This window comes from Lissotriton vulgaris, chromosome 3_2, assembly GCF_964263255.1.
Source record: "Lissotriton vulgaris chromosome 3_2, aLisVul1.2, whole genome shotgun sequence".
NCBI classification, from domain to species: Eukaryota; Metazoa; Chordata; class Amphibia; order Caudata; family Salamandridae; genus Lissotriton; species Lissotriton vulgaris.
The window spans coordinates 105471837-105489570 of record NC_141690.1 but is presented as its reverse complement, the minus strand read 5'-3'; positions in this window follow the sequence as shown (position 1 = coordinate 105489570).

The following is a 17734-nucleotide window of genomic DNA, read 5'->3' as shown; positions in this document are numbered from 1 at the left end:
CGTGCTGTCCACCACTCTGAAGTAGCATATCTTGTTCAGTGTGTGCCATGCTCAGTGAGTGGTTTGCACCCCTTATGGCATCTGTTGCCTTTCACTGCATTGGTGTTTGCTCACAGGCCACATTCACATGGACAATGATGCAAGTCCGGTCAGCATCCTATGCCCTGTTGTCATCGTCAATGTGGTGCAACTGTGTGTCTTTGGGACATGGACCAGGTGTACTGATGTTGTTTCACTTTATCTTCCTGACAGTTATCTGCCTATGAGAAGGGGGAGATCTGGCTGGACATAGCCAGGGCTGTCAGGAGTGAGGGGGGCCCTCACCGAAGGATCTGTAACATCAGGAATAGGTGGCAGGACATCCGGTGCTGGACCCGCCGTATCGCCCGGGTCCAGCTGAATCTTGAAGCTCCACGCCGTCATGGCGGCACCCGTCACCTCAGCCCCCACATGCTCCGGGTCCTGGAAGTGGTTTTTCCAGACCTCCATAGGCAGTTGCAGGAGGGACAGTAGCAAGGAGGGGGTAGGTACATGTCTGTTTGTTGTCATGTTTGTCACATGCTACCTGCAGTGCTCAGAAGCCCGGTAAAACTCCCACAGTTGGGGTGGGGTGGTCAGACAGGCAATTTATGCATTGTCATTTCGATGAACCATATTCAGTTGAGACTCTTTTACATCCCTTCCCCTCCTCCACATGTGTCACCTGCTTTGGGTATTTCATTTTTGCGCATGTACTCCTAGGGTGAAATGTATTAGTATGCATATTGCTTAGCACATCATCATGTTGGAGGGAGGTCTGTGACACGTGTTGGTACCTTACCTGTTCCACGACCTGTGCACTGTGTTTGCCCTTCATGATTTTTTGGCACTGATCATGAGTCTCAACATGGAGTTCAGCATGGGTCTGCCTCAGTGGCCTTTGTACCTGGTATACTTTGTATTTCTCATGTGTTAGCTACATGTGCACACTGTCCATGTATACAATGATTGGCTTGTGCATACTCACACTGGGCAGTGCGTGTGTGCATAATCAGAAGAATATGTTGCTGGTGGTTTGTGACTAATATGGATGGGCTGCCACACGAGGTGGCCTTAGGTTAATTTAAATTGCTGCACAGTTATTGATACCCTGATACAGACTTTTCACTACTTGAGCTGTATCACTCACATTGACGGGGTGATGGTGTTGCATGCTTATCTAGGATCTTGATCGATACTGTGACCTTATGCCCCTATTCGGCTATAAATCCATTTATTCCCTATATTGCCATAACCGTCCAAGTACAATATTCAGAAAGTCATCTCTGGCCTCACACGAACAGAGCCACATTCCAGAATAGTTCTCTGCCACCTCCTTTGCAACCAATTAGTGCAATGACAGAGCAGAAGTCACTATCTGATATTCCTAGATTAACACTCCGAGTTCTTCAACAAGATAAAAACTCAGCAAACCTGGAAATCCCCGCTTGCCGTGTTTTGATTAGTAATGGAACTCTAATGAGCAACTGATAGCTATCACTTCCTAGTGACATCTTTAATGACGTCTTATGTACAGCAAACTTACGTCAAACCAGGCACCTGTCAGGTATAAATATTACCAACGTTGCCTTAAGCAATTGCTGTGCTGGTGTCCCATTGCTGTTGTATGCTGTATGCAGTACGCTGATGCTGCTGCTGTCCTGTTGCTGTTGGTGAAGCTACTGATACCATTATCGCTACTAAAGCGCGAACGATGGTGTGGTGAGCTTAGGAGCTGAACAGCCGTCCCTCTGCGAAGAGCCCAGCAGATGCCAGCTGCCCGCGGACGCTGTCCCCCCTCCTCCTCCTCGACGCGCTGAAGAGAGACGCTGCCTTTCTCCTGCAGAGAAATCCAGCTCCAGCGTTTCTGGTCTACCCTTGCGGGTGACTGGGATACCGAGACCCCCTGAAGGAGATACCAGACCTCCATCATTCTATTCAGAGGTATGGTGTTGACTAAACCCTTAGAAGAGAATTCTTTAAGCAAACCTTGGCAAAACCAACTTAACTTAAAGCTACTTACTTACTCCCCTTCCACGTGTTAGGCTTAGGTCAGGCACACTGGGGTAGGCATAGTTAGAAGCACCAGTTGAGTATTTTAGCCTAATATATATATGAATATATATATTTTTTATTACTTTTAAACCATTGTATGGCTAAGAAACCATATCAATGCTTTTACAGTATTATCTTGCAATACTTATCTTACTGTACGTACTTTTTATAATAACAAGTCTTGCAATTGTGGCAATACATTTCTCTTGTACGAGAAGAAAGACTGTTCAATAAATGTTAACCCTTTATTGACAAACGCCCGTCTCTCTATTCTCTACATATTGTGAAAGTAATCTGCACTAATCTGACTGAGTAAAATAACTGTCTATTGTTTCACACGACCCTAGAGATTGACTCTTGATCTGAGGAGCAAAGTTGTCATGTTGCACGGTTGTTGGAAAACTGAATCCCTTCTTGTCTGTACCAACGCAAGACATTAGAGTAACTCAGTTGTGCATATTTCACACAGACCCCTTTCTCCCGTAAATACTCCAATAGACGTCTGGAGTGGGTGAAAGGTTAAAATCCGCCCGACCTTAGTAGGAAGAGATTCCTATGTAAAGCTCTGGTTTATTCAACGTTGAAGGATACAGTGTTCCAAAATATTGTGCACCTAATCTTTGTCTCCTTGGAGACCAACTCTGCTAAACCTGCATTTATATAATGTCAGACAGTAAAGAGGAAAGGGAAGCAGCTAGGCTGGCAGCCCTACTATAAGAGGAAGACTCGAGTCTCCTACAGACAGACCCGGATGCTATCGACATCCCGGTCCATTTAAGAAAGTCTATAACTTTAAAACTTATAGAAAACGGACTGACACCACAAGGTGGTACAGTAATTTTCGTGATAGAGGCACACGAATATCGGCAGACAGAGGTATTCTATTCATGGATAAACTTTCCAGCGGCAAACGCTAGAACAAAAGAGTTTCACTATTACAAAATAGAGGAACCACCGGAAGAGTATGCTCCTTTCGAGGAGACTGAAATCCCACTAAAATTCCAAGAGCACCTGCTCTGGTTTAATGGCGCCCTAAAACACAATGATCACATAACTAGGCTCGGTCCACTAGGTAGACCAGGAGCAACGTGGCCGGTTCTAGCCGGCTACACACCACATCCGGACATTGCAAAAATGTCAAAAGAAGAGCTGTTAGTACAGCTAAAAACACTTATAAAAATACATAGGCAATTAGTCCAATATGTAATGCGGACTGCAACAGTCCAACCAGCTGTTAATATACCACAGCTGGCCCCTCATCAGGGGAACACTGATAAAATTACACCACAGAACATACAGTCATGTCTTGGTAAAACACCCGTAAAACGGGAACAAATTCCTTTCTGGTTAGCACAGAAAATCACTCAAATAGAGGCAGTATTTCCTGATACTACCCCTATAGAGAAACACAGAATCTTGACCATCTGCCTTCCTATGGGAATCGCACCACACGTGGAGGACTGCGACACTTGGGGTACAGTCTTTGCTTCCATTTACACAAAAACACACAGTGTTCCGTCTATGGCGGTAATACCAGAAGTGCTAAAACAGATTCAAAATGAATACGGTCCAGAGCCCGCTTTAACTCTTGGTATGAAATTACTGAAAGACTTCAAGCAGGTCTCGGCCTTATTATTAGCCAACATAAAAGGAGAAGCAGCATCTGTGGCGATTCGCCAGAAGTTGAAGGAAACAGATATAAAAGATCAGCCAGTTGAGCTTGCCAAAATCATAGAAAAATGCTAAGAAGAATTAGGTAGAGACAGCTTGGGTGGGAAACCAGTAAAACCTCAACTGCTCGAAAATCCTGAAAAATGATTTATTAAAAATAATTTAAACACTCCTAAAAAGAGCTGGGATGGAAATAAACAATCCACTCCCAAGGGAAAAGTTTTCCAGTCCAGAGGAAGGTCTCCTCGACGGAGGGAAAGAACTCTGACTCGAGAACACCAGTCTCCCCAGAGGGAGCCCTCTGAGAAAAGATATAACCTTAGAAATAGGGATAATTAGAAAAAGCCTGACAGATATCAAAGTATTGATACACGTCCCTCTCGATCTTTTTCGCAGAAATCGGAAAGAAGAGGACGGTCAGACCCAGGAGAGCACACCAAGTCCAAAGACAAGGAACCTGCTCAAAATAAGAAATCACAATTTCCTAAAAAGAAGGTAGCCAGTATAAGAGTAATCGAACATGCCAAGAATACTGAGGACACAGTTGAAAAACGGGGAGTGGGCATTGACAATGTTAGACAGTGCAGCAGAAATCAGTATAGCGCGCAAGATCTTGATGAGTCATCTGGAGACAGTGGACACGAATGAATTCATTCAGGTTGAAACTGCCAACACCAGACTTAGCGAGCCCCATAAGATATACGAAATAACATTGCGTATAGAGGGTGATAAGACTAGGAAAATAAAGGGTCTATTTTGGGATAAACTCTCAAAAGGCTATGATATTCTGTTAGCTGAAAAAGATTGGCCCCCAGAGTTTGTCAGGGAGTGCCCTCGTGGCGAAGAAATGATTATGCCTGCCTTCTCGAATCACATTCCGATACACAAAAAAATATACATATGCAAGGAAATGGGCAGTAGCCCAGGCACCGGCATTATATAAAAATCATGTAGGATGGGATGAGGACTCAACTCCTCACAAAATCCAGTTAAAAAGTGAACCAACTGCCCAACGGCAGTATCCCATTAAGCAAGAAGCTCAAAAACAAGTCAGGGAGATCTTAGATCAACTTGAATACCAGGGGGTGATTGAAACATGCACCTCTCAAATGAACAATCCTTTGTTTCCTGTCTCCAAGCCAGACATTTCATATCGTCTAGTTTTGGACTACAGAAACCTTAATGCATGTTGTAAAACATTTGCAGTACAAAACTCGCATAGTGCAGCCCTAATGAATAACATAGCTAGGAAAAAATATAAAACGACATTAGACATATCTAATGGTTTCTTTTGTCAAAACATTGCTCCAGAAAGCAGATATTTGACCGCTTTCTCAGCATTTGGGTCGCAGAAAAAATTCTGTCGACTCCCACAAGGGTTCAAGAACAGCCCAGGACTATTCTCAGCAAGGGTAACAGAGTTACTACAAATATATGATGACGAGGCATGATCTTATGTAGATGATATCTATCTCACAGATGACGACTTGGATACTCACTTGAAAAGAGTGAACACCATTATACTTGGGTTCGCAGCAGAGGGTTACAAATTCAACTTTAAAAAGTCTCGAATTGCCCATCTGACAATACTATTTTTAGGATACGAATTATCAAGTGAAGGGAAAAGCCTAGCGGATAACTTCTTAGAGAAGTGCGCTGTACTCCAAGCTCCAAAAACGCTGAAGAAATTACAATCCATACTAGGTTTTCTGAATTTCGGAAGAACTTACATCCTAAATTACGCAGAGAGGGTTAAACCTCTCTACGAACTAATTAAACCTGATTTTAAACAAATCAATTGGACTCAAAAACACACAGAAATTTTGAGATCATTGCAAACAGACATGTTAGCTAAAACTAAATTAGATACACGTGACAACACACGCGATCTTGCAATCGAGTCATCCCAGGAAGATGCGGATTCAAGTACCTGACCTCTAATGAGGGAGAAAAGGTACCAATTTCAATTAAATCTCACTTGTACACACAAGCACAAAAAACATTCAGTCACACAGAAAGAACTGTGAAAGCAGTGCAAATCGCATTAGCAAATGAACTAGACCTAGCACACGGCAAAAGGATTAATATCCTTACAGCGGAATCCGCCTTCGAGGCGCTATTCAGCCCAGTAAACCTGCCTACAGTGTCACTGGATCCGAAATGGATACAGTGTGTAGATTCTCTAGGAGCGGAAGACGTGAAATACTATTTCGCCCCGCAATTCGAAGAACTGAATGATTTAGAATATGAAGAAGAGTATCCTCTGCCAATCGAACTTCTGCGTCTCCCACAATACGCCTGTATAATCTATACAGATAGATTTGTACAGCATTTCAACGTAGAGAGCAAATCCTACGATGCAGCCTGTACGATTGTTAAAGGTCGTTGGCTGTGCGGTAAATTCAGACCGAAAGTAACAAAAACTGAATCTGTAAGAAACTGTTCGGTTCAGAGAACTGAAATCAGATGTTTAAAGATGGCGCTCGAAAATGCAGAACGTGAATTCCCGACACTTATCGTGTGCGATTCTCATTTTTGCGTCAACTCTTACAATAACAACCTGCAGAGGTGGATTGAAAACGATTACAAAGATGACACAGGTGCCACAATAAAGCATAAATTGCTCTGGAAACAGGTAGCTCTTTTACACAAAGAACTACAAAAGACTCACGTGATACACGCACAGAGTCTTCAACGTGATGGCGTTCACGTTGCAGGGAATTCATTGGCTAATACAGCCACAGCGGAAGCAACTAAACCTGCTTCCGTAGCCACAAAAAAGCGTACAGAAAAATACATTGACGGGGAAACCATGCTGGCAGTAAAAACGACCGTAAAAGGCGACTGTGCAGCACTGCCCGTGAACTATCCACTCAATTATGCATACGTAATCGATGCAAACTCCGTTCCTTTTGCTCGAATCCCTGGAGTGGGGGACAGAGTAATTCCAAACAGGAGCAGGAGGGGCTTCCTCTTACTGGAAGCACACATGGGGTTGGGTCTGAGACATCAAACAATTAAAGACTCTCTGAAAGAATTACAATCAGAGTACTGGTGGCCAGGAATGAGCATAGATATTCAATGTTTTGCTCAAAATTGTGAAAACTGCAACAGAGATCGCAGTAATGAACAGGCCAGTGTAGTTTCAGGAACCCTGATAGACAGCATAAGGCGGTCTATCTGCGCAATCAAAGAAGAGAAGCGCGTCCCATTGTACATCCTTAAGGCTAAACACACTTAAAAAATGTGGCCTCCAGCGCTCGGCTGACGCTAGAACGGTTATAAAAGATCTGCGAGTCTTTATCGGCACATACGCAATTACCACGTTCCATTCTGACCAGGGTCCTGCTTTTAGCTCTCGAGCTTATAAGGAGGCCATGGCCAGCATGGGAATTGGGTTGCGGTATTCTTGTCCGTCGCACCCCGAAGGGAATAGTGTGGTTGAAAGAAAAAACCGAGACATAAAGCGATCTATAACAGCGAAGGTATTACGTTCAGGCGCTGGGTGGGTCAAACATCTAATAAGTGTCCAGACTAGTCTTAATAACTTGCCAAGAAATTCTCTAAAAGGTTTCAGCCCATACGAACTATTGTTCGGAATTAGAATGAACATTCAGGACCTCGATAGTCAGATGTCAGTGGTACAAGAAAAAACAACGCACTTTGATGTAAAGGATCGTTTGGCTGTTTTACAGGAACTGAATGAAACAAGAAAATCCTTAAGCAACATAAAGTTAAAGCAACAGCCAACTACCACTGACGAGGCACCACAAGCAACAGCCCCAGCAAGGCCTGTCTGGATTCCAAAGATTGGGGATCTAGTCAGAGAAAAAATCGCGGTGAAGAAGGAATTTGGGCCTTCTTACAGAAAAGCAGTACTTGTCTTGGCAGTCACCGGATCAAGATCAGTTGTACTACTGCCCCTTGCTGGTAAAAAGGAGAACAGAGTCGTGTCCATCGACCTGGTAAAACCACAAGCATGTGGTTTTACAGTAGGCCCAGTGGACTCCCAAGAAACAACAGAATACCCAAACTTGCAACAATCCAAGAGGTTCAAACTGAAAGACTAATCACATTCGATCAGCCTGCAGTGCACAGAGAAGGACTATGCAATAATGCCATGGAACTCGTGCCTCTTGTGACACAGATTGAAACAGTTCGTCAAGAAAGTGCTACCGAAAGACAAATTGAAAATCCAATCCCAACAATTGACAGAACTGCCTCTGGTTATTTCATCAACTTCGACAACTTCTCTGAAGATCAAAACGACCCCGAAGTGATGCCAGAAACAAAAAAGACTTCTAAAGAAACTACAACGGAACTCTTTCAACAAATCAAAGAATTATATCTGGATTCATCGTTGATTGAGCATTGGATTATTTCAGGGGTATTCATACTCCTACTCTGCCTAATTTTAGTTTTAATTTTAGGAAAGTTTATTACAATTGAATGGACACAGCAAGTCAGAACATCAACCTAGTCCTCAAACCACACAGATCATCCCACGTGAAGAAAAGAGAACTGTCAACAGTAAATGTCACAGCCATTCCAATACCTGGTGGGGTAGTATGGGAGAAAACTGACTATGAGATCTATGGTCCGGTCGAAATCCTGAAGTATCCTCATCAACTGAAGGTTTCCTTAAGTGACTTTGTAAAACCTAGTACATTCTCTGATGATTGGGACTTTAACAGTATTAATGACATGATGTCTGATTTAGTAATGTCAGCTAGATTCACAGAACATGATTATTTACAAGGTTCATCTAGTTATGAGCAATTATTCTGCTACACACATTATGGTGATCATTATTTGCATAAATCTGCACAGCCTAGAAATGTTTTTAAGTATAATCAATGGGAACATTGTGCTACACCACCTAAAAGCAGTTATAAGACATTCTTTGAGAAATTCAAATACTTCTCAGGGTTTAACACCAGTGATGCAGAAACGTTTCATTACAAACTGTTAGATAAAACAGTAATGAAAACAATGCTGACAAATTCTAAATTGATATATTCAGAAGCATTTTATGAAAAAATGATGACATTTGGTTTTGATTATTGGAAAAATAACATTGAAACGAAAACCATTTGGGGTACAAAAGATTGGCAGGTACAAGGCCTTGAAGCACTATTCAGAACCTGCATGATACCAGAACAAATGATGTTTTTAAATGACACAATACACCAAACATCCTGTCTTGGCCTAGCTAAGATCAAAGACCTAAATAAACCGTCTATTCCAAAGCCAATACCTGAAAATGCAACTGCAGATATTGAGTTAGACGTATCACAAATTTTACATTTTAACAGAACACATCCTGATTGGAAAAAGTGGTTAATCTGGCCTATTGACACAAACAACTGTCAAGATAGATTCCTGAACAAAACACAGGGGTTAACAATGACCAGACTAGACCCTAGATACTCCCAGAGACAACATCCAGGGATAATAACAACATACAGTGTAGGGAAACTCTGCCTTGAATGGCTAACATCATCCACACTGGCTGAAATTAAGCAACACTTGTCTTTACTAAAAGATGGTGCTGATTTGCGCGATTTCATTCTTGGACCACGCAAACAGCGTCAAAAGCGTTTCATAGCGACCAGTATCTATGCTGCGTACAACGAGGCTTGGAAAGTCACACAAATTGAAACAGCAGAAAAAATACGAGAAATTGATCGTATTAATTTGGAAAAATCACTTTCTGTAGTGGACAATGGGTTAATGACTCTGTCCTCCAGAATATATTCGTTGGACAATATTGTATCTTCTGCCTTTGACATAATAGACAGAGACTTGCTAATGTTACAACATGGCCAATCTCAATTACGCTCTATTGCACAATTGGGCTGGACGCTGCAAAATCTTCATTCAGGCTATGTGCCTTGGCGTTTAATCAACACAACGTCATTATTTTCCATTTTTAACCTTACTGATAAACAAATCAGTTTGGCACAGAAAGGAGCAGACTATACAATCCTGAGCATCGAAAAACTTGAGAGATTACCATTGACAATGTCAGAAAGTCCTGTCATTGAATGGATAATACACGGAATTATCACCATTCCGATAACAACTTTCCGATTTAAAAAGTGCCTTGAGTACATATCTACTGGCCAGTATGAACGATTGGGTAAAGGATATGTAAAATCAGAATGGAAATTACCATACACACATTCTTGCTATAGTGACAGCGACAAAAATGTATTTCTTAGTGGTGAAAACTGTAAACATTCACTAAGCGGTACACTTTTGTGCCAGGGTATTAATTTACACGGAGCTTGTGATGGAAATTCTAACAACCTTTCATGCCACCAGCTTGTCACACCTGCAACTCAGATAGAGCCCTTCTTTATGCAACTTGCAAACGGGAGTTACATTCTTAGAACGGATCACAGATGTTGTGGCCTTGTGCCAGGGAAAAGTTATCTAGTAAGCGTAACATCCATGGTCAAATGCTGTATGCAGGCATTGTTTCCGAGTGGGCCTGCAGACACAGTGACTCCCATCTGGCCTCGTCTGAATCTCTATTCTATACGAATTGATACTTTAAGCAAAATGAAGTCTGTGCTTTTACAGACAACAGTGCCCATAACATCATCAAAAGAGACGTATGATCTTCTAGTTGCAAGGACAGCTACTGAAGTTCATGAACTTTTATCAACAAATTGCCCCGTGCATTTTGTAGAAATGCTTAGCCAACTCCTTAACATGTCTAGTGCCACAGGCATCCCAGGCATATTTAAGACGATTTTTACGGGACTGCTAACACCTTTTCAAGCAATTTTGGGAATCGTTCCTAATTTTGTTCACTCTGTTTTTGGCGGCATACCCTTATTTTTGGGCCTTGTAGCAGGCATTTTATTTTTGACCGTCCTGCTTCGTTATGGCAAGCCAAAGCTCAGACATAGCTCCCATGGGAATGGAAGAAACAATCCTAGCAATGCGCTACCGGGACAGGATAACTAACGTCCTTGGATTGGCCAGGCTGAGAGATCTAAACATGACCTGGTTCCTTTCATTCAGACCTATATGGCAGAACTGTATCTTACCGGTACTTCGATGTATGCTATGCGGAGATGAGTGCGTGTTGGACATCTGTCTTTCACTTCCATCAGCAGTACCAATGGACGTCGATACTTTGCTCAGTCCGATAACGTCTCACGCATTGTGTTGTCCCCAGCGGCTACCAATCCTGATGACGGCATTCATTGAGACTCCTGTGCAACGACTAGGTGGTAACAGTGGAGCAAGTGACAAAAGCAACATCACCCAGGTACGACCTTCTGTGAGCATTGCTGATCCAGCATATGATGACAGCGATCATTCTCACACCTGCCAAGTTACAGCACTATCGAATTTGGTTGAACTGTCACCTGATTTTGTAGACCAATTCTTTGAGAGCCTGTCTGATATGATGTTCTCACCCGAACAGAAACAATAACTTTAGAGAAACTTTCCGACACACAGCGTTCCCATGAACTCTGAATTCGGCCTTCAGTTTTGAACAACAAAAACTGCTAAAAGCGTTGGAACTCTATTTCCCCGTTCAAGCTATAATTCTTTTGAATTGAACATTTTTTAATATTGACCCTTTTTTGGCACGAACAATTCTTTGCTTAAGGTAAAAACTATTCTTAGAGAACAGAAGCTTCAAACTTCTATTTCTAAACACATCTAGAGACATAATAACTTACATCAGCCTCTAGCACATTTATTGCAATGCATTTATATGTGATGATTTATCTCGCCCTTCTTCTGTTTCAGAGATATTTCATGTGTAATTCTTTTTGCATAATCGTTCATTGATTTCATATGCTATAATTTTTGAATGATTTCTATGCTTCGAAAACGTACAGTACCTATATTTTCACGTATTACAAATACGCCTATTTCGAATGCATTTATGTATTTTGGGGTGGGCAATGTTACACATGCATCTTATTGCTCTAGTTTTAGTAATTTGATGGACATGAACCCGTGGAGTGGGTGTTGTGTGCTTATCTAGGATCCTGATCGATACTGTGACCTTATGCCCCTATTCGGCTATAAATCCATTTATTCCCTATATTGGCATAACCGTCCAAGTACAATATTCAGAAAGTCATCTCTGGCCTCACACGAACAGAGCCACATTCCAGAATAGTTCTCTGCCACTTCCTTTGCAACCAATTAGTGCAATGACAGAGCAGAAGTCACTATCTGATATTCCTAGATTAACACTCCGAGTTCTTCAACAAGATAATAACTCAGCAAACCTGGAAATCCCCGCTTGCTGTGTTTTGATTAGTAATGGAACTCTAATGAGCAACTGATAGCTATCACTTCCTAGTGACATCTTTAATTGACGTCTTATGTCCAGCAAACTTACGTCAAACCAGGCACCTGTCAGGTATAAATATTACCAACGTTGCCTTAAGCAATTGCTGTGCTGGTGTCCCATTGCTGTTGTATGCTGTATGCAGTACGCTGATGCTGCTGCTGTCCCGTTGCTGTTGGTGAAGCTACTGATACCATTATCGCTGCTAAAGCGCGAACGATGGTGTGGTGAGCTTAGGAGCTGAACAGCCGTCCCTCTGCGAAGAGCCCAGCAGATGCCAGCTGCCCGCGGACGCTGTCCCCCCTCCTCCTCCTCGACGCGCTGAAGAGAGACGCTGCCTTTCTCCTGCAGAGAAATCCAGCTCCAGCGTTTCTGGTCTACCCTTGCGGGTGACTGGGATACCGAGACCCCCTGAAGGAGGTACCAGACCTCCATCATTCTATTCAGAGGTATGGTGTTGACTAAACCCTTAGAAGAGAATTCTTGAAGCAAACCTTGGCAAAACCAACTTAACTTAAAGCTACTTACTTACTCCCCTTCCACGTGTTAGGCTTAGGTCAGGCACACTGGGGTAGGCGTAGTTAGAAGCACCAGTTGAGTATTTTAGCCTAATGTATATATGAATGTATATATGTTTTATTACTTTTAAACCATTGTATGGCTAAGAAACCATATCAATGCTTTTACAGTATTATCTTGCAATACTTATCTTACTGTACGTACTTTTTATAATAACAAGTCTTGCAATTGTGGCAATACATTTCTCTTGTACGAGAAGAAAGACTGTTCAATAAATGTTAACCCTTTATTGACAAACGCCCGTCTCTCTATTCTCTACATATTGTGAAAGTAATCTGCACTAATCTGACTGAGTAAAATAACTGTCTATTGTTTCACACGACCCTAGAGATTGACTCTTGATCTGAGGAGCAAAGTTGTCATGTTGCACGGTTGTTGGAAAACTGAATCCCTTCTTGTCTGTACCAGGGAAGCTGATCACTTCCTATTTCAGTCAAGAAAGTTTCCAGTGACCTCTGAGCTAGTTGGTAACAAACCCAATTAAGTTTAGCATAGTCAGTAGAGGCCTGGAAGATCCGCACTTCTACGTCGATACTACTGTTTATGTTATTCCAATGCGCAGGGCCTAGTGGGAAACTAGGAACTACACTACAATGGGGTTGTTGTGCAGGGGAGGTGTGAATGGCCAGCCTGTTTCATCTTGTCCGTGGTGAGCTGTGTATGTAATTTCTGATGTGAACTCATCACTATGGACTTACCCTGTGATGCTGGACAATGCTGTCATTGTTAGATTTAGAGGCTATGTTGTTGGCTCACAGAGATGATTGTTCCACCTAGATTTGTGCAACATATATGAATTGGTGGTGCATCGCAGTTTTGTCTTGGTGTGCACACTACTGTATTCACATTTCCCATGTGGTTGAGGGTGTGTCAACAATACAGCGATGTTTTTAATATTCACAATGGCAGGCAGATTAGCTTAGGTATTTTCAAGATTTTGTTACACAAAAGGGGGTTGGACCCATGTAGTCACGGGGACCTGGGCGTTATGTAGTACATATAAAAGGGCGGTCCCCGTAAGGATAGTGTATTGAAAACATACACAGAAGCAAAATTAACAGAGAAACAGTTAAACAGACATAGATAACAGTTTGAGATTTGATAAATGTGATTTATTATCAAAACGCAGCGTGATTGCTGATAACAATGAATGAATTCACTAATGCAAATTAACAAGCCCCGAAAGGAAGGGAAGGGAGGAAGTGCTCAGGGAAGTGAAAGAAATTAAGGAGTATCACAGATAGTATAAAAGGGAAACATCCAAATTCAATAACAGTACAAAACAATCACAATACAAATGCCAAAAAATAAGGCAAGATTCAAAACATAGTCAATACATCATATTCAACGGTCACAGCTGATTGCTTAATGAATCGGGGGGGTGCCGGAATCTCAAAAGAAGAAAAGTCGACGTTTCGACCCCTTTACGTAGGCTAATTAAAGTCCTTAGACGGGGTCTTCATCAGGACGACATACTGGAGAGGTGGGAGGGAAGGGGCAGATCTGTGTGAGGAATAGTAAGACTTTAATACATCATAAGGACGACCACAGTTCATCCTACAAGGATGTGACTGTTATTGAATTTGGATGTTTCCCTTTTATACTATCTGTGATACTCCTTAATTTCTTTCACTTCCCTGAGCACTTCCTCCCTTCCCTTCCTTTCGGGGCTTGTTAATTTGCATTAGTGAATTCATTCATTGTTATCAGCAATCACGCTGCGTTTTGATAATAAATCACATTTATCAAATCTCAAACTGTTATCTATGTCTGTTTAACTGTTTCTCTGTTAATTTTGCTTCTGTGTATGTTTTCAATACACTATCTTTTCAAGATTTTGGACATGAGGGCCACTTCACTTGACAGCCAGTGTGTGTTATGTGCTAGGAACTGTATGATCTGGTGATAGATGCCCCTGTGAGGAGTGTCACAATATTGTTTGGTGATGGAGGGTATCTCTGTACCAATCATATACTCACACCGAGTCAACAGGTCAGGGTTTTATCTATCACCTTTCTATTGCACACTCTGCCCCCCAAGTTCAAACATGATCATGTGCAACTCTGTCTGTCCATGTGCCTAATGGGAACAGTCCAGTCAAAAATGTCTAGCCATGCCTTCCCTGGACTGGAAACAAGGTTCCTGGGACCACTTTCTGGCATTACAGCCGTCTTCAGCCATGCTTGTTTTTATACACATCTGTGTTTCACGCAAGCCTGGCTGTAGACGGCAGTGATGCCAGTGAGAGGTAATAGAAGGCTTGTTTCAGGTCCATGGATGGCATTACATGGCAGTTTGGGCAGGACTGTTCCAATGTGGCACAGGGTCAGACAGATTTGAGCATGACCATGTATGGACTGGGGTGGCAGAGTGGGCAACAGAATGGTGATGGATCAACACCTGAGCTGTTGACATACACTGGCTCATCATTGTGACTCTCATTCAAATGGTAGCCTGGTCTGTTACTTGTATCTTTGTATACAAGGAGCATTGTGTCTATTACAATTGCGCATTACTGGAGTCAAATATGTGCTGAGTTATGTGGCATGTGACTCATGATGCATACCATGATTAGAAATGTCCCCAAATGATTTGTTGATCATATGTCTGATTTGTACAGGTGACTGATATATATTTTTTCTTTCTACTTGCCAACAGCATCATCACCTGAAAGTGGAGGAGACACAAGCACGGACCAGGCAGAGGGACCCAGCCACAGTGCCACCAGCTTTGAGCTGTCGGAGGGAGGCAGTGGCACAGAGGGTGAAGGGAGTCAGGCGGCCGGACGTCATGAGCCAGACACCTCATACCATGCGGACGGCTTTGGACTCCCAGGAGGAGGGGGGAATATGCAGCAACAGCATTTTCACCCACTATGTCTGTCCCCTCCTCCTCCAGACCAATCTTCACCCTCCCAGTTGCTAGGGCCCCTTTGATCCGTGCTGCCCCCCGTGTCTCCTTCGTTCCCGGCACCGCAGCCCCTGCCCCTATCTCCCCTGCTGCCCTCAGTGCTGAGTCTGTGGACATACTCTGGCATATTCAAGTTGGTCAGGCGTCAGTGCTGACTGTCCTCCATGGACAAACCAAGATCATGACATAGTTGGTGTCATTCATGGAGGGCATGTAATCTGACATGTCTGACCAACGTTGGAGTTTGTCGTCCATTGACTCAACACTGACGGCAGCACTTGCCATCCTATAGCGTCAACCCCCCCTCCTTCTGACCCATCCACATACCCCTCTCCCATACCTGTTCAACATACATGCAGATGCACCAGATCACACACCCCAACAGGAACACCCAGCAGACCCACATGTAAGTCAAAACGAAGACCTCCAGGCACTCAATCTCAGGGGGATATACGCACACCCACAGGGACAGGGGACAGACATCACCCACCCACCCACAGACACCCTACAGCTGAGTCACAGCCCTCTACCTCCACTCCCATTGAGTCCCCGGGTTGAGGTGGTAGCCTGTCAGAACTGGCAGCAGTGTTCAGCGCCGAATATGTTGCCACCTTTTGCGTTGCACCTGCCACTGTGGAGGAATCCTCCCCACCTGCACCCACTACACATACCCTTCCCTCTCCTGTCCCTGCGGTGCCAGACACTGACTCCGATTATGCCTCCCATGTGTCCACAGACCTCTGACTCCACCATGTGCAGGCAAGTTTTGGGGTGACAACCTCCACAACGTCACCACTGTTGTGAACAGTATTTTGGACTGGTCATTGGCCTTCTGTGAGGCTGGACTCATTTATTTATTATTTTACATGATGGGGCTGAATAAAGCATTTTATTTATCATTCTAAACTATTGCATTTCAGGCAATTGCTTTAGGTGCTGTGTGCCTACGAGGTGGTGTAATGTTGATGTTTTGGTATGGTGAAAGATGTCTATTTTTTTGATGGGAATGAGGTAGACCATGGTATCTCTGTGCTATCCCAATGTAACACACATTATCTAGATTGGTGTGTGTGCAGTTTGCATACTTACATTATCCAAAAGAGTGTCCCTTCCTCAGTGTCACATGAGATCTTCACTACAGACAGTTGCACAATTGTTGTGGTGACTTTTGTATGGATTTCCCCTAGGATTGTACATTCCCTTCGGCAATGGCCATAAGTGCTCACAAATGAAATCAGATAATTGGTCATTGCCATCCATGCTACTCCCTGTGCTTGGGTTTGTAATGTGTAGTACTGCCTTCAGGGGGTCCATCATAATTTTTCACACTAAGCAAGACAATGTTATCTGCATTGACCTCATGATTCAGATTGTAAACCTAGAACTTTGTGCACACAAAACACATTTGGGTGCTTTGTATCTAGGGGTTTTGTAGCCTCTTCCTTCCATGAGGGAGTACATATTTCACCACCTGGACATTCACATCATGTCCATTTGTGCTTCATTTGTTTGTTGGTCTGTTACATGACTACACTCTATTGAGTCATGATGGAGGGGGGGCAGCTAAATACATGGGTGGATATGCATGTGGGATCTGACAAGAAAAACCACATGTGGTGTGTCACCCAGTGTGTGGCAGGATACCATTCTACGTGAAGTAGGTCACTGCTGTGAGTGATGCGTTGATATGCAACTATCATGAGTGTTACAGGTTAGGGATGTACACATACAGGCATGTAGTTGTTGTATGCTGTTGGAAATGCACACCCCTATGACTGAGCACTACTGGGAGTCCTATTGAGCCACCCCTCTTATGTCTGAGCACTAGTGGGAGTCCTATCCAGCCACCCCTCCGATGTCTGGGCACTGCTGGGAGTCCTATCTACACCCCTCTCCTATATCTGGGCACTGCTGGCTGTCCTATCTACACCCCCTCCTATGTCTGGGCACTGCTGGGAGTCCTACCTACACCCCCCACCAATGTCTGGGCACTGCTGGGAGTCCTATCCAGCCACCTCTCCTATTTCTGGGCACTGCTGGGAGTCCTATCCAGCCCCCTCCTATGTCTGGGCACTGCTGGGAGTCCTATCCAGCCACCACTCCTATGTCTGGGCACTGCTTGGAGTCCTATCCAGCCACCTCTCCTATGTCTGGGCACTGCTGGGAGTCCTA